This window comes from Salmo salar, chromosome ssa21 (assembly GCF_905237065.1).
Source record: "Salmo salar chromosome ssa21, Ssal_v3.1, whole genome shotgun sequence".
Taxonomy (NCBI): domain Eukaryota; kingdom Metazoa; phylum Chordata; class Actinopteri; order Salmoniformes; family Salmonidae; genus Salmo; species Salmo salar.
Genome location: NC_059462.1, coordinates 17,962,804 through 17,979,084, shown reverse-complemented (window position 1 = coordinate 17,979,084; position 16,281 = coordinate 17,962,804).

Here is a 16,281-nt window from a genome sequence, read left to right as displayed (position 1 = left end):
TTTATATGGATTAACCATCTTAGTCCCCACCTGTGACAGACAATACGTGGTTCTCCAACGTTCTCTTCCTCTTTCCTTTGTGTCTGGATTTTGGCAACCGTAGATCAATGAACATATCTCTCCCCCAATTTGCACTGGGCTATAGTACTCTCTGTGTCATGTCACTTCTTACAATTGGACATTTTCAAAACCATTAAACAGTCTGAAATGATTATTCTTTGGCTGCCAGTTCAACTAAGATTCTATTACATTGGGGCACAGCAGATACTATAAAGTATTATGAGGGCACACTAAATTCCAACCCCAAAATCCTTTCGAAAGTGGATCCCTTGTTTCAATCGCCCAGACACTCCCTTAGTCACCACTTCAAAACAGTCATAAAACTAACTCGCATGGATAAACCTGCACTCTATTGAAAACACATTGGCTCATAATCCACGGCCTCTCCTAATATAAAAAGATCCCATGGCGGTTTCAAGGTCAAACACCAATAAAATGAAAAACTACAATTTGTCGAAGTCTGTGATGATTCTCTTCCATGGGCACACAATGACATCATCTGTAATCCTTCAGAAAGCCAGAGTCTAGAGTGGAGAGTGGAGAGGAATCTCATGGTAATTCTCATCAGGCCAGATGTAAATCATAGTTTTCCCATTCTGGATCTGTTAAAGCTGCCAGCCAGAGCAGCTGCAGATCCTTCCCGACCAAACAACGCTTCCTGATCCGTCATCCCGGGAACGAGAGCAACGGAGTTACTTTCACTCAGGGAGTCTCTTTTCCCCCGGGAGAGGGGAGAGACACTGGGTTGGATTTCTCGGTCTAGATCGGATGATGATGCCCCCTGTGCTTGGAGATCTGGCTGGGGTGTGTCACTGTAACAGATACACACGCACGCACACACGCCTTTTCTCATTGAATTGTCTGAAACCTAAAAATGACATTGCTCTCAAATGAAAAAGTCCTGAATGAACAGCACTTTTTTCAAGTTACAATATTAAAAAGATTTTGTTTCTTTTTTTCCTGTGTTTCTTCTAGTTTGTTTTCTATGGCTGTCTAGGCCTCGTGCTGCAGGACTTTGTGCTGTATCAGGTGCGAAGCGGGAGCTGATTTTCTCTTCCAGACATGCCTGACGATGCACAGCAACTGTCACCTGTCAACAACATCTGTGAAAAACAGCTTGTCGTCAGAGACAGCATTTTTTAGGGGGGGCATACCTGTCATTCCTGCTCATAACAGATTTCTGCTGCTCGCTTATCAAACTCATTAACCGTACCTCTTTGTGCTTCGTGCCTGCTATTTCCATTTGATTTGCCACTGTACTTTATACAACATCATGGCTGAATTGGCCACAGTAAGCAAGTCAACAATATTACCAAAGATAGCAATGTAATCCAGCGTAATCCATCTCCAGTAGCACTAAGATTCCCTTTATTGTTACATTAAATTACCCAATTTGTAGGAATATTGGCACTCCAAACTGCTGAATAATGAAAGAAGCATATCCCCATAAAGAAAATTGTAATTGCTCAAGTGGAAATAAACCTCACTGATTATAGAGAATAAAAAAAGCACTTAAAATGTTGCATTCCTTCATTTTGAATGTGATTTGTAATACGCAGAGAGGTGGCCAATTCCAGTGATTCCGGAGCCAAAACACTAATGCTGATGCATACACAATTGGTCAAAAGATTTAGAACACCTACTCATCCAAGGGTTTTTCTTTATTTTTACTATTTTCTACATTGTAGAATAATACCGAAGACTTCAAAACTGTGAAATGTATTTTATTTTATTTTTTATTTCACTTTTATTTAACCAGGTTGGCTAGTTGAGAATAAGTTCTCATTTACAACTGCTACCTGGCCAAGATAAAGCAAAGCAGTGCGACTCAAACAACATCACAGAGTTACACATGGAATAAACAAGCGTACAGTCAATAACACAATAGAAAAAAAGAAAAGTCTATATACAGTGTGTGCAAATGTCGTGAGGAGGTAAGGCAATAAATAGGCCACAGTAGCGAAGTAATTACAATTTAGCAAATTAACGCTGGAGTGATAGATGTGCAGATGATGATGTGCAAGTAGAAATACTGGTGTGCAAAAGAGCAGAAAAGTAAATAAATACAATATGGGGATGAGGTAGGTAGATTGGATGGGCTATTTACAGTGGGGCTATGTATAGCTGCAGTGATCGGTTAGCTGCTCAGATAGCTGATGTTTAAAGTTAGTGAGGGAAATATAAGTGTCCAGCTTCAGCTATTTTTGCAATTCATTCCAGTCATTGGCAGCAGAGAACTGGAAGTGAAGGCGGCCGAAGGACGTGTTGGCTTTGGGGATGACCAGCGAGATATACCTGCTGCTACGGGTGGGTGTTGTTATCGTGACCAGTGAGCTGAGATAAGGCAGAGCTTTACCTAGCATAGACTTATAGATGACCTGGAGCCAGTGGGTCTGGCGACGAATATGTAGCGAGGGCCAGCCGACTAGAGAATACAGGTCGCAGTGGTGGGTGGTATATGGGGCTTTGGTGACAAAACAGATGGCACTGTGATAGACTGCATATATAATAACACATGGAATCATGTAGTAACCCAAAAGGTTTTAAACAAATCAAAATATATTTTATTTTTGAGATTCATCAAATAGCCACCTTTTGCCTTGATGACAGCTTTGCACACTCTTGGCATTCTCTCAACCAGCTTCACCTGGAATGCTTTTACAACAGTCTTGACGGAGTTCCCACATATGCTGAGCACTTGTTGGCTGCTTTTCCTTCAATCTGCGGTCCGACTCATCCCAAACCATCTCAATTTGGTTGAGGTTGGGGGATTGTGGAGGCCAGGTCATCTGATGCAGCACTCCATCACTCTCCTTCTTGTTAAAATATCCCTTACACAGCCTGGAGGTGTGTTGGGTCATTGTCCTGTTGAAAAACAAATGATAGTCCCACTAAACCCGATCCAGATGGGATGGCGTATCGCTGCAGAATGCTGTGGTAGCCATGCTGGTTAAGTGTGCCTTGAATTCTAAATAAATCACAGACAGTGTCACCAGCAAAGCACCCCCACACCATAACACCTCCTCCTCCATGCTTTACAGTGGGAAATACACATGCAGAGATCATCCGTTCACCCACTCCGCATCTCACAAAGACACAGCGGTTGGAACCAAAAATCTCTAATGTCTAATGTCCATTGCTCGTGTTTCTTGGCACAAGCAAGTCTCTTCTTCTTGTTGGTGTCGTATAAATCAAATCAAATCAAATGTATTTATATAGCCCTTCTTACATCAGCTGATATCTCAAAGTGCTGTACAGAAACCCATCCTAACACCCCAAACAGCAAGCAATGCAGGTGTAGAAGCACGGTGGCTAGGAAAAACTTCCTAGAAAGGCCAAAACCTAGGAAGAAACCTAGAGAGGAACCTAGAGAAACCTTGAGAGGTATAGTAGCGGTTTCTTTGCAGCAATTCGACCTTGAAGGCCTGATTCACGCAGTCTCCTCTGAACAGTTGATGTTGAGATGAGTCTGTTACTTGAACTCTGTGGAGCATTTATTTGGGCTGCAATTTCTGAGGCTGGTAACGCTAATGAACTTATCCTCTGCAGCAGAGGTAACTCTGGGTCTTCCTTTCCTGTGGTGGTCCTCATGACAGCCAGTTTCATTATGCGCTTGATGGTTTTTGCGACTGCACTTGAAGAAACTGACGTATTCACTGACCTTGTCTTGAAGTAATGCGATAATGCCGCCAGAGGAGATGGCTGCCGTTTTACGATCTCCTAAACAATTGTGCTATTGTGTGGGTTTTTTTCACGTTATTTGTTACTTATTTTGTACATAATGTTTCTGCCACAGTGTGTTATGCCCGAAAAGAGCTTCTAGATATCAGGACATGTCACGTCCTGACCAGAAAAGGGGTCATTTTGTTATTGTAGTTGGTCAGGACGTGGCAGGGGTGTGTTTGTTTTGTGTGTTTCGTTTTTTTTGGGGTTATGTTCTATGTTAATATATTTCTATGTTCGTTCAAGTTCTTATATTTCTATGTTTAGTTAATTGGGCTGACCTTCAATTGGAGGCAGCTGTTCCTCGTTGCCTCTAATTGAAGGTCCTATTTAGTAGGGGTGTTTTTCCATGGGTTTTGTGGGTAGTTGTTCTTTGTATAGTCTATAGGACCTTACAGGACTGTTTTTTGTTGTTGTTTTTGTATAAGTGTTTTGTTTTGGTTTCCTTCTATTAAAAGAAGATGAGTATTCATATACCCGCTGCGTTTTGGTCCACTTTTTACGACGCACCTGACAGGACAGCGATTATACACCCCGTGCTGGAGGAATACTTTTTCTTTAATGAGTCGGACGGGAAGGATTTACTTCAGACGCTCGAGAAGGCTCTCATTCCCGTCATTCGCAGGGGAAAGATACAGAGATATTAGGGCCGAAGATCAGGGAGCCTTGTAGGGATCCGACAACGAGTGGGTAATCTGCATTTACCATCGGTCCTATTAGACAACGTACAATCATTGGATGATAAAATAGACAAGCTACGAGCACGTATATCCTGCCAACGGGACACTAAAAACTGTAAGATCTTATGTTTCACGAGTCGTGTCTAAACGACAACATGAATAACATACAGCTGGTGAGTTTTAAACTTTTTTGGCATGATAGAACAGCGGCCTCTGGTAAGACAAGGGTGACGGTCTGTGTATATTTGTAAACAACAGCTGGTGCACGAAATCTAAGGAAGTCTGAGGTAGAGAAGTCTGAGGTAAGGAAGTCTGGAAGTCTGAGGTAGAGAAATCTAAGGAAGTCTGAGGTAGAGTATCTCATGATAAGCTGTAGACCACAGTATTTACCAAGAGAGTTTTGATCTATATTTTTTGTAGCTGTCTATTTACCACCACAAACCAATGCCTGCAAAAAGACTGCACCCAATGAGCTGTATATGGCCATAAGCAAACAGGATAATGCTCATCCAGTGGCGGCGCTCCTAGTGCCCGGGGACATTAATGCAGGGAAACTTAAATTCATTTTACCAAATTTTTACCAGCATGTTAAATGTGCAACCAGAGAGAAAAAAACTCTAGACCGCCTTTACTCCACACACAGAGACACGTACAAAGCTCTCCCTTGCCCTCCATTTGGCAAATCTGACCATAATTCTATCCTCCTGATTACTGATTACAAGCAAAAACTAAAACAGGAAGCACCAGTGACTCCTCAATAAGAAAGTGGTCAGATGAAGCAGATACTAAGCTACAGGACTGTTTAGCTAGCACAGTGGAATATGTTCCGGGATTCTTCCGATGGCATTGAGGAGTACACCACATATATCACTGGCTTCATCAAAAAGTGCATTGACGATGTTGTCCCCACAGTGACCGTACGTACATACCCCAACCAGAAGCCATGGATTACAGGCAATATCCGCACTGAGATAAAGGGTAGAGCTGCTGCTTTCAAGGAGCGGGACTCTAACCTGGAGGATTATAAGAAATCCTGCTATGCCCTCCAATGAACCATCAAACAAGCAAAGCATCAATACATGACTAAGATTAAATCATACTACACCGGCTCAGACCCTCGTTGGATGTGGCAGGGCTTGCAAACTATGACAGACCATAAACGGAAGCACAGCCGCGAGCTGCCCTGTGACACGAGCCTACCTGACAAGCTAAATTACTTCTATGCTCGGATCGAGGCAAGTAACACTGAAACATGCATGAGGGCATCAGTTGTTCCGGACGACTGTGGGATAACGCTTTAAACAGGTCAACATTCACAAGGCCGCAGGGCCAGACAGATTGCCAGGACGTGTACTCTAAGCATGCGCTGACCAACTGGCAAGGGTTTTCACTGACATTTTCAACCTGTTCCTGACTCAGTCTAATGCCAACATGTTTCAAGCAGACTACCATAGTCCCTGTGCCCATTAACACTAAGGTAACCTGCTTAAATTACTACCAACCCGTAGCACTCACATCTTTAGCCATGAAGTGCTTTGAAAGGCTGGTCATGGCTCACATCAACACCATTACCCCAGAAACCCTAGACCCACTCCAATTTGCATACCGCCCCAACAGATGAATAGATGAATGCAATCTCTATTGCACTCAACACTGCCCTTTCCCAACTGGACAAAAGGAACACCTATGTGAGAATGCTATTCATTGAATACAGCTCAGCATTCAACATAATAGTGCCCTCAAAGCTCATTACTAAGCTAAGGACCCTGGGCCTAAACAACTCCTTCTACAACTGGATCCTGGATTTCCTGACGGGCCGCCCCCAGGTGGTAAGGGTAGGTAACAACACATCCGCCACGCTGATCCTCAACAAGGGGGCACCTCAGGGGTGCAACCTCAGTCCCCTCCTAGACTCCATGTTTACTCATGACTGCATGGCCAGGTAAGATTCCAACACCATCATCAAGTTTGCCGATGACACAACAGTGGTAGGCCTGATCACAGACAATGATGAGAAACCCTATAGGGAGGAGGTCAGAGACCTGGCTGTGTGGTGCCAGGACAACAACCTCTCCCTCAACGTGATCAAGACAAAGGAGATGATTGTGGACTACAGGAAAAGGATGACCGAGCACGTCACCATTCTCATCGATGGGGCTGTAGTGGAGCTGGTTGAGAGCTTCAAGTTCCTTGGTGTCCACATCACCAATAAACTATCATGATCAAAACACGCTAAGACATTCGTGAAGAGGGCACAACAAAGCCTTTTCCCTCTCAGGAGAATGAAAATATTTCACTTGGGTCCTCAGATTCTCAAAAAGTTCTACAGCTGCACCGTCGAGAGCATCCTGATGGGTTGCATCACTGCCTGGTATGGCAACTGCTCGGCTTCCGACCGCAAGACACTGCAGAGGGTAGTGCGCATGGCCCAGTACATCACTGGGGCCAAGCTTCCTGCCATCCAGGAACTCTATACCAGGCAGTGTCAGAGGAAAGCCCTAAAAATTGTCAAAGACTCCTGCCACACTAGTCATAGACTGTTCTCTCTGCTCCCGTATGGCAAGCGGTACCGGAGCGCCAAGTCTAGGTCCAAAAGGTTTCTTAACAGCTTCTACCCTCAAGCCATAAAACTCCTGAACAGCTAATCAAAGGGCTACCCAGACCCCTCTTTCACTCTGCTGCAACTCTCTGTTTATTATCTATGCATAGTCACTTTAACTCTACCTTCATGTACATGTTACTCAATTACCTCGACTAACCGGTGCCCCTGCACATTGACTCTGTACCGGTACCCCTGTACATAGCCTCGCGATAGTTATTTTACAGCTTCTGTTTAACTTTTTGTTACTTTAATTGTACCTTTTTTGAAGCATTGTTGGTTAGGGGCTTGTAAGTAGGTATTTCATTGTAAGGTCTACACTTGCTGTATTCTGCGGATGTGACACATAAAATTTGATTTGATAATGATGGACTGTCATTTCTCTTTGCTTATTTGAGTCATTCTTGTCATAATATGTACTTGGTCTTTAACCAAATAGGGCTATCTTCTGTATACCCCCCCTACCTTGTCACAACACAACTGATTGGCTCAAACGCATTAAGAAGGAAAGAAATTACACAAATTAACTTTTAAAGAAGGCACACCTGTTAATTGAAATGCATTCTAGGTGACTAACTCATGAGCTGGTTGAGAGAATGCCAAGAGTGTGCAAAGCTGTCATCAAGGCAAAGGGTGGCTACTTTGAAGAATCTAAATCTAAAATATATTTTGATTTGTTTAACACTTCTTTGCTTACCACATGATTTTTTCATAGTTTTAATGTCTTCACTAATTCTACAATGTAGAAAATAGTAAAAATAAAGAAAAACCCTTGAATTAGTAGGTGTTCTTAAACTTGTGAACGGTAGTGTACATCAGAACTATATTTCCCTCCATTAACCCCTCAGCCTTGGACAACCCACAGACCTGTAATTCCTAAGACGGATGGCCCCGCCCCAAATTAATCCTAACTGTAGCCATCCTCAATCCATCAATTCATCTGGTCCAATCGGCCTAGCCATTAGGGGTGTTCACATAAATTTAGATTATCCCTTTGTTTTCATTACCCCAGCACAGATAATCTGTGCATACTGAGGATAAATGAGGGGAGATCAGCATTTGGGATGTGGAGAAGGAGAGAGGGAGACTTCCACATGTTCACTTCAAAGAGGCTTTGCCTGAGTGGAAGCAGGTGTGTCTTGTCCGGGGTCTGGTGCAGTGTGGTCCATACTGGAGGGAGGGATACCCCCAGGCCTATGAAATGTGTGTGTGTTCTGAGGGGTTAACCACTTTGTTTCACGTTAATGGCTCCGTCTCAGCCCAATGGAAGAGGGTGAGGAGGGGTTTGAGCTATGCGTGATTTGTCACAAGCTGTCCTTGCTGTGGAGTCTTCATTGACATCATAAACACTTGATAATAGTTCATCTGGAGCGAAGCTGTTCCCTACCTGGTCTCCGTGCTCCCCCGTACCCCCTGTCCTCCCCCAGATGTTGTTTTGTGTCTTTGTGTGTTGTGTAAACTCTGTCAAAGCCGTCTAACTTCTGTCTACCTTTGAGATTCAATCATACCTACAGTATTGAAGTATGGGACTCTAAATCATAGACAGCATCACTTTCAGGAATTTTGTTTGTAGTTTTCTGGCACAAAAAAACAAATATTATGATTTCTCTCTCTGGTGATATGCTATACAGACAATTTTCCAACATCATTAATCTGGTGTACTGCTCAATAGTGACAATCTACAAGTCTTTCTTATAGACAGTACACACACGCACACACATTCATGCCACACACATGCATGCCACAAGTGCACACACACACACTGAAATAGCCAAATCCACTAATTTGAAGGGGTGTCGACATACTTTAGTATATATAGTGTACCTGTCCCCACATTGCCACTCATGTCATCTCATTGGTGGCCACCTCTACCCAGTTCATGCCTCCTGCCGACAGGTCATTGTCTCTGATTGGCAGATGCCCTTTTCCGCAACACCTCTCTCCTTGTTCTGTTTCAGGAGATTCATATTACTGTCTGTAGGATCTGCCCATCTGTCTGCCTGTAGTATGTGTCTGTCTGTCTGTCTGTCTGTCTGTCTGTCTGTCTGTCTGTCTGTCTGTCTGTCTGTCTGTCTGTCTGTCTGTCTGTCTGTCTGTCTGTCTGTCTGTCTGTCTGTCTGTCTGTCTGTCTGTCTGTCTGTAGGATCTGCCCATCTGTCTGCCTGTAGTATGTGTCTGTCTGTCTGTCTGTCTGTCTGTCTGTCTGTCTGTCTGTCTGTCTGTCTGTCTGTCTGTCTGTCTGTCTGTCTGTCTGTCTGTCTGTCTGTCTGTCGGACATGTCTGTCTGTCTGTCTGTCTGTCTGTCTGTCTGTCTGTCTGTCTGTCTGTCTGTCTGTCTGTCTGTCGGACATGTCTGTCTGTCTGTCTGTCGGACATGTCTGTCTGTCTGTCTGTCTGTCTGTCTGTCTGTCTGTCTGTCTGTCTGTCTGTCTGTCTGTCTGTCTGTCTGTCTGTCTGTCTGTCCATCCTCCACTGGAACAGCTTTTTCTGCATGTAATAAAAAACCCAGCAGCAGAACACGATTACACAATGAAAAGAACACCGTCTTTTTTTTTTATATGTCAGTGGGGATATGTTGAATAACAAGCTATTCTAAAATCTTTTAATTCCAGTAGAATTCCATTGACAGTAATAACTCAGTGTCCATTAATTAGAGATAAAAAAAATATATATATATATATATATATATAACTATACTGTTTATGGACTCCTATAGTATGCTCTGCTAATATTTGCTTTACGTATAATACTATATGATCTCTATGGACACCCATTGGCCTCTCTGAAGAACATGTTATTCTCTTTTCCTCTCCTGAGCTCTGTTAATAATAGTATAGCTAAAGCTTCAGGATCCATGTTTTTTATGATCTGACAAAACCTATAATGTATGTCTGTGCAGCGCCCTGCTTGGCTGTATTCGCTGAGCTGAACCGAGGGGTAGTGAAGTACGGGACATATTTATATTCTGTGCTGCAGTGAGTAAGTAAGTTGCAGGGAGCAGTGGGGAGGCTAATTTCACATGCTGGAAGTCCTTTCTCAGAGTAGGCCGACTGGCCAAGTTCTAACCCCTCTCTCCCCCTCCTTCTCTCTCTGTTTTAGTAAGAGCAGTGCTGCTCTCCGTGGGGTTGGGTATATACAGTACATACAATTATTTAAGAGCGCGGATATCAATCTTTTTCAGCTGTGTGCGACGTAAATGTCTCCTGTCCATAGCATGATGGAAACCTTTTCCAGCCACTTCCTTCTTGATCATTGGTTACTGCTAGGGCTATTGCTAGGTCCTGCCTGTCCAACAAGATCTCATAGTTTCCCTTTGAAATTCGGCATATTATGGATGAAGGTCTTATTTTTTCGCATTCATTCCGTGTGGTTACAGCGTTAAACCAGAAACAACTAAAAAGGTTAAGTTTAGGTATTAATTCTGAGTGGTTAAGGTTAGGGCTATGGTTTTGAAGGCTTAAAAACGACACATCAAGTATCATCAATTATTCTCGCTCCTTGTGATCTGCGGTCGCGCAATAGTCTAAGCACAGAGTTCTGGCTCTGAGCATCCCGGGTTTGCTCCCAATGTTGGGTAATAATTTTTTTGGGAGGGAGTGCCAAGGAAGGCTGGTCTGTATCTAATTCCTCAAAAGCCAGAAATCCGAGAACACATTTGCGGAACGACTGGATTTGATGAGCTTGGAAACCATTGGGAAGATAGATTTTATATGGTGGGGTGATGGAAAATTGTGATCTTTATATACTCTCTCCCTAGTTATGCCATGACATTTACCCAGCGTTGGCAGTTGATCATCATAATGTGTTGATGAGGTCACAGAGGCAGATGTCTGAGATGTGTGCATGTGTCTGTGTTTGTGTCTGTGTCTGTACCATCGAGAGCAGAGAAACCGTCTCATCCTTTGAGCTTGTCACTACGTATTACCCTCCAGAGTCTAAGTCCTGGGGTGGGCAGGGGGTGGGTTCTACTAAGCTAACTGTAGTTGTGTTCAGATGGCCATACCATTGATCATTAAGCTATTTGATTTTGAATTTAAGGACCCCTTTAGGTATAAAATATATATTAAATTTGGCCCTACTGCTATTAGCCAATGGAAACGCATTTAATAATACTTTCATACATGGCAAAAGAGATGGTCAACAAGTGTATCAAAATGAAGTATGTTTTGAAGTGTCTGTGCTATATCTAAGAGATATAAGAAAGCTCAGAGAAAAAAATATGTATGTTTTTCCATGGAATGACCCATATGTATACCTTTGATGTGGAAATGCCCTATTCACTTCCATTAATTTTTGGCCTGGTAATCGGTTACTTTCAGATGAGGCTTGTGAGGCTTGTGGGCGTCGTAGAGCAAAACAACATGTACGGTATGTGTTCATGTACGTGTTAGTGAGAGTCTCAGCTTTCGACATTGTGGTCAAATTACAGGGTGGCAGGTAGCCTAGCAGTTAAGAGAGTTGGGCCAGTAACTGAAAGGTCGCTGGTTTTAATCCCCAAGCCGAATAGATGGAAAATCGGTCTGTGCCTTTGAGCAAAGCACTTAACCCTAGTCGCTCTGGATAAGAATGGCTTAAATGTAAAATATTAGCTGCTAGCCCAAACTATTTGGATACATTTTTGCGGGATGCATTTTAGGATACCTTTTGAAATGTACATTTGTAAATCTATTTGGAATACATATATTTGTATGGAAATATATAATTTTGACAATTTTTTATATTTCACGTTCCTTTTTTTCAGTATGGGTTGACTCTAGGGGATTTTAACGTAGCCAACTCTATATTAGCACAGTATGATTAATTACCAACTGTTTCCAACACACAACGACATAAATACTATTTGATCATCCATGAAATGTGACGTTGTTTCATCTTAGCTCATCGCTTCAAGCTTCCTTTAAACTTTTCTCTGTATGCATTCTCCAACCGTGATGGGAGTATGTTGCTATCGGGTGAGATATTTTTAAAGGGATGCGTTTAGAAGATGGCTTTTCACATGAGGCGGTATAGCGTGTGACAAATTATATACTGTAACTTTGCCGTTTTCTCAGAGTTCGCCCTATAGTGCTATGTGCAGTATGCTTGGCTACCTTTGCCTATTCTGCTCAGTGTCTGCATGCCAGTGGATACACTTGGGTAGTCTCCTCCAATCTGTCTTGGACTGTAGCCAAATCCAGAATGAATTCAAAGCAACGCAGAGTATTATACAGAGCCATGATCGCAAGGAACTCCGTTCCATCTCAAATGACTCAAACAAACAGCAAAATTTGCTTTAAAAATAATTACATTTTAAAAAACGTAGAGCACAACGCCTTTCCCCTATCTGACCAAATTAACTCATAGGCATATGTATATGTACTAATGTATGTATGCGTGTAACTGTCTGGAGGACCTTTTTTGAGTTCTATTGTCCTTATTATAAATTTGTCTCGTTCAGTACTTATTTTAAAATGTGCCTAGTTCAGTCCTTGAGCTGCTCTTGTCTATTAATGTTCTGTATTATGTCATGTTTCATGTTCTGAGTGGACCCCAGGAAGAGTAGCTACTGCTTAAGCAACAGCTAATGGGGATCCTAATAAAATACTAAATTGTGTCATTAAACTGTGACTGTAAGATGTCTTTGAACACAGAGAGGAGCAAATCTGTGTTGTTCTATGAAACTTTAATATAGTGTTCCACACAGTCTGACATTAGACCATTCTACATACTCTGCACTGCTTTGTAATTTGAATTACCATGAAGTATTGGACTTCCATATTTGCATGGTATTTGAAGCTCTGTTTAGGAAGCTACACTCCCCCAAAAATATTTTGGCTTTAAGTTTTGCTTCATCCAAATGTGTTAACATTACACAATCAATTAATGTTTTATGTCGTCATGCAATTATCTCTTTTAGAATTTGCTTAACTTAATGTGCACCAGATTCCTTCATATAGAAATTAACTGATCAAAATTATTTTGGTCAAAGAGGTTGTCTTGTGTAGGGTCGGCGATCATTTGAATAATAAGCTGCATGCTTTGAAAATGTTAATTTTTACATTTACATTTTGGCCATTTAGTAGACAGAGCTACTTCAGTCAGTGCATTCAACTAAGGCATTCGATATGATTTTTATTAGGATCTCCATTAGCCGACGCCAACGAAAAACATTATGGACAAAAGACTTAACAAATTACATACAGTACATTTAAAAAGATTAACGTGTGTGTGTGTGTGTGTGTGTGTGTGTGTGTGTGTGTGTGTGTGTGTGTGTGTGTGTGTGTGTGTGTGTGTGTGTGCATGCTCATCTATCAGTTACACGTACATGTCAGCACATACACACAAAAAGTCGCTCACACGTTGTGCCGGTGTTGCCTTATTCATTTTTTTAAGCCAGGTTTGTTGTTCACTTGCGCTATATGAGATTGAAGGGAGTTCCATGCAATCATGGCTCTGTATAATAATGTTTCCTTAAATTTGTTCTGGACCTGGTGACTGTGAAAAAAACCCTGGTGGCATGTCTGGTGGGGTAAATGTGTGTGTCAGTGCTGTGTTTAAGTTGACTATGCAAACTATTTGGAATTTACGACATATTAATGTTTCTTATAAAAAACAAGAAGCGACGCAGTCAGTCTTTCCTCAACTCTTAGCTAATAGAGACTGGCATGCATAGTATTGATATTAGCCCTCTGATTACAATGAAGACTAAAATGTGCCAATCAGTTCTAGGCCAGCTGCAGCTTAACTAGGTCTTTCTTTGCAGCACTTGACCATATGACCGGACAATAATGAAGATAAGATAAAACTAGAGCCTGCGGGACTTACTTTGTGAAGTGTGGTGTCAAAAAAACGGAGCATCTCTTTATCACAGACAGACCTCTTATTTTTTACCATGACAGTTTAGAATCTAAAATAACAGCAAGTAATGTAGTCTATTCAACATGCTCAACAGCCACACCATTCATTACCAGATTCAGCTGAGGTCTAGAATTTAGGGGATGATTTGTACCAAACAAAATGTTTAGTTTTAGAGGTGTTCAGGATCAGTTTATTTCTGGCCACCCATTCTTAAACTGACTGCAACTCTTTAAATGACGTAAATGTTGCAGTGATTTCATTAGCTGTGGTTGCTGACACGTATAGGGTTGACTCATCAGCATACACGGACACACAGGCTTTGTTTAATGCCAGATGCAGGTCATTGATGAAAATAGAAAAGAGTAGAGGGCCAAGAAAGCTGCCCTGTGGTACACCACACTTTACATGTTTGTGATTAGAGAAGCATCCATTTTAAGACAACCCCTTGCATTCTATTAGATAGATAGCTCTGAATCCAGGATAAGGCAGAGGTTGAAAAGCCATAACACATATGTTTTTTCAACAACAGGTTATGGTCAATAATATTAAAGGCTGCACTGAAATCTAACAGTACAGTTCCCACAATCTTATTTTTATCAATTTATTTCAACCAATCATCAGTAATTTGTGTCAATGCAATACATTTTCATTGCCCTTCTCTATAAGCATGCAGAAAGTCTGTTGTTAATTTATTTACAGAGAAATTGTATTGTATTTGGTCAAACATGTTTTAGCCAGATAATGTTTACCACAAGGACAAGTTATAAGATAAATAATTGCCTCATTGGAGAAGACTACTAGACTTTCATCTGAAGCTATTCTTGTGATTATTGTGATTTTGCTATTCATTGTAAATGTTTGTAGGCCTATGTAGCCAAAATGTATCTATGATTGTGTGCTATCCATTCATGTTCTTTGAATGTTCTATTTATATCTGAAAATTAACCAATGATATCAAGACACACCCTGCTATGATTACAGACACCTGTGTGTGTCCTTTGACACTATATAAACTAGTGCCCTGCAGTGTCTGTCATTATACCCTGATGAAGACAGCTTGTCTGTCGAAACGTTGGCTATTAGGTTATAAAATTATTGCATCTGAGCTCCTAGTGAGCTCCTAGTGCATCTGAGCTCCTGGCCTCTGCTTTTCTTTTTCAAGTGTTCTAATTCGCTTGCCAGCACCTCGCCTAAACAGGTGTGCTTTTCTTTCGCCTCCTGATTAGTAACCTGAACCAGAATACAGGCACTGGTTACATTGAGAAGCTTCCTCTTGAGCAGACAGCTTTATGAAAACCAGTCAATATTCAGGTCCCCCAGAAAGTAGACCTCTCTGTTTACGTCACATACACAATCAAGCATTTCACACATATTATTTAGATACCGACTGTTAGCACTTTGTCGTATATCACAACACTTCAATAACACTGAACATAAGATCTTCTTTAAGCATTACAGGGATATTGCTCTGAATGTATACAGCAATACCTCCCCCATAAGCATTCCTGTCTCTTCTATATATGTTATATCTTTGTACTGCTAATAATGTATCATCAAATTAATTATCTAACTGAGTCTCTGAAATAGCTAATATATGAATGTTATCTGATGTTAGCAAGTTATTGATTTCAGTCGTAAGTCGTAAGTTTACATACACTTAGGTTGGAGTCATTAAAACTTGTTTTTCAACCACTCCACACATTTCTTGTTAACAAACTATAGTTTTGGCAAGTCGGTTAGGACATCTACTTCGTGCATGACACAGATAATTTTTCCAAAAATTGTTTACAGACAGATTATTTCACTTATAATTCACTGCATCACAATTCCAGTGGGTCAGAAGTTTACATACACTAAGTTGACTGCCTTTAAACAGCTTGGAAAATTCCAGAAAATTATGTCATGGCTTTAGAAGCTTCTGATAGGCAAATCGACATCATTTGAGTCAATTGGAGGTGTACCTGTGGATGTATTTCAAGGCCTACCTTCAAACTCAGTGCCTCTTTGCTTGACATCATGGAAAAATAAAAATAAATCAGCCAAGACCTCAGAATTTCTTTTTAGACCTCCACAAGTCTGGTTCATCCTTGGGAGCAATTTCCAAACCCCTGAAGTTACCACATTCATCTGTACAAACAATAGTACGCAAGTATAAACACCATGGGACCATGCAGCCGTCACACCGGCTCAGGAAGGAAATGTATTCTGTCTCCTAGAGATAAACGTACTTTGCTGCAAAAAGTGTGAATCAATCCCAGAACAACAGCAAAAGACCTTTTGAAGATGCTGGAGGAAAGAGGTACAGAAGTATCTATATGCACAGTAAAACGAGTCCTATATCGACGTAACCTGAAAGGCCGCTCAGCAAGGAAGAAGCCACTG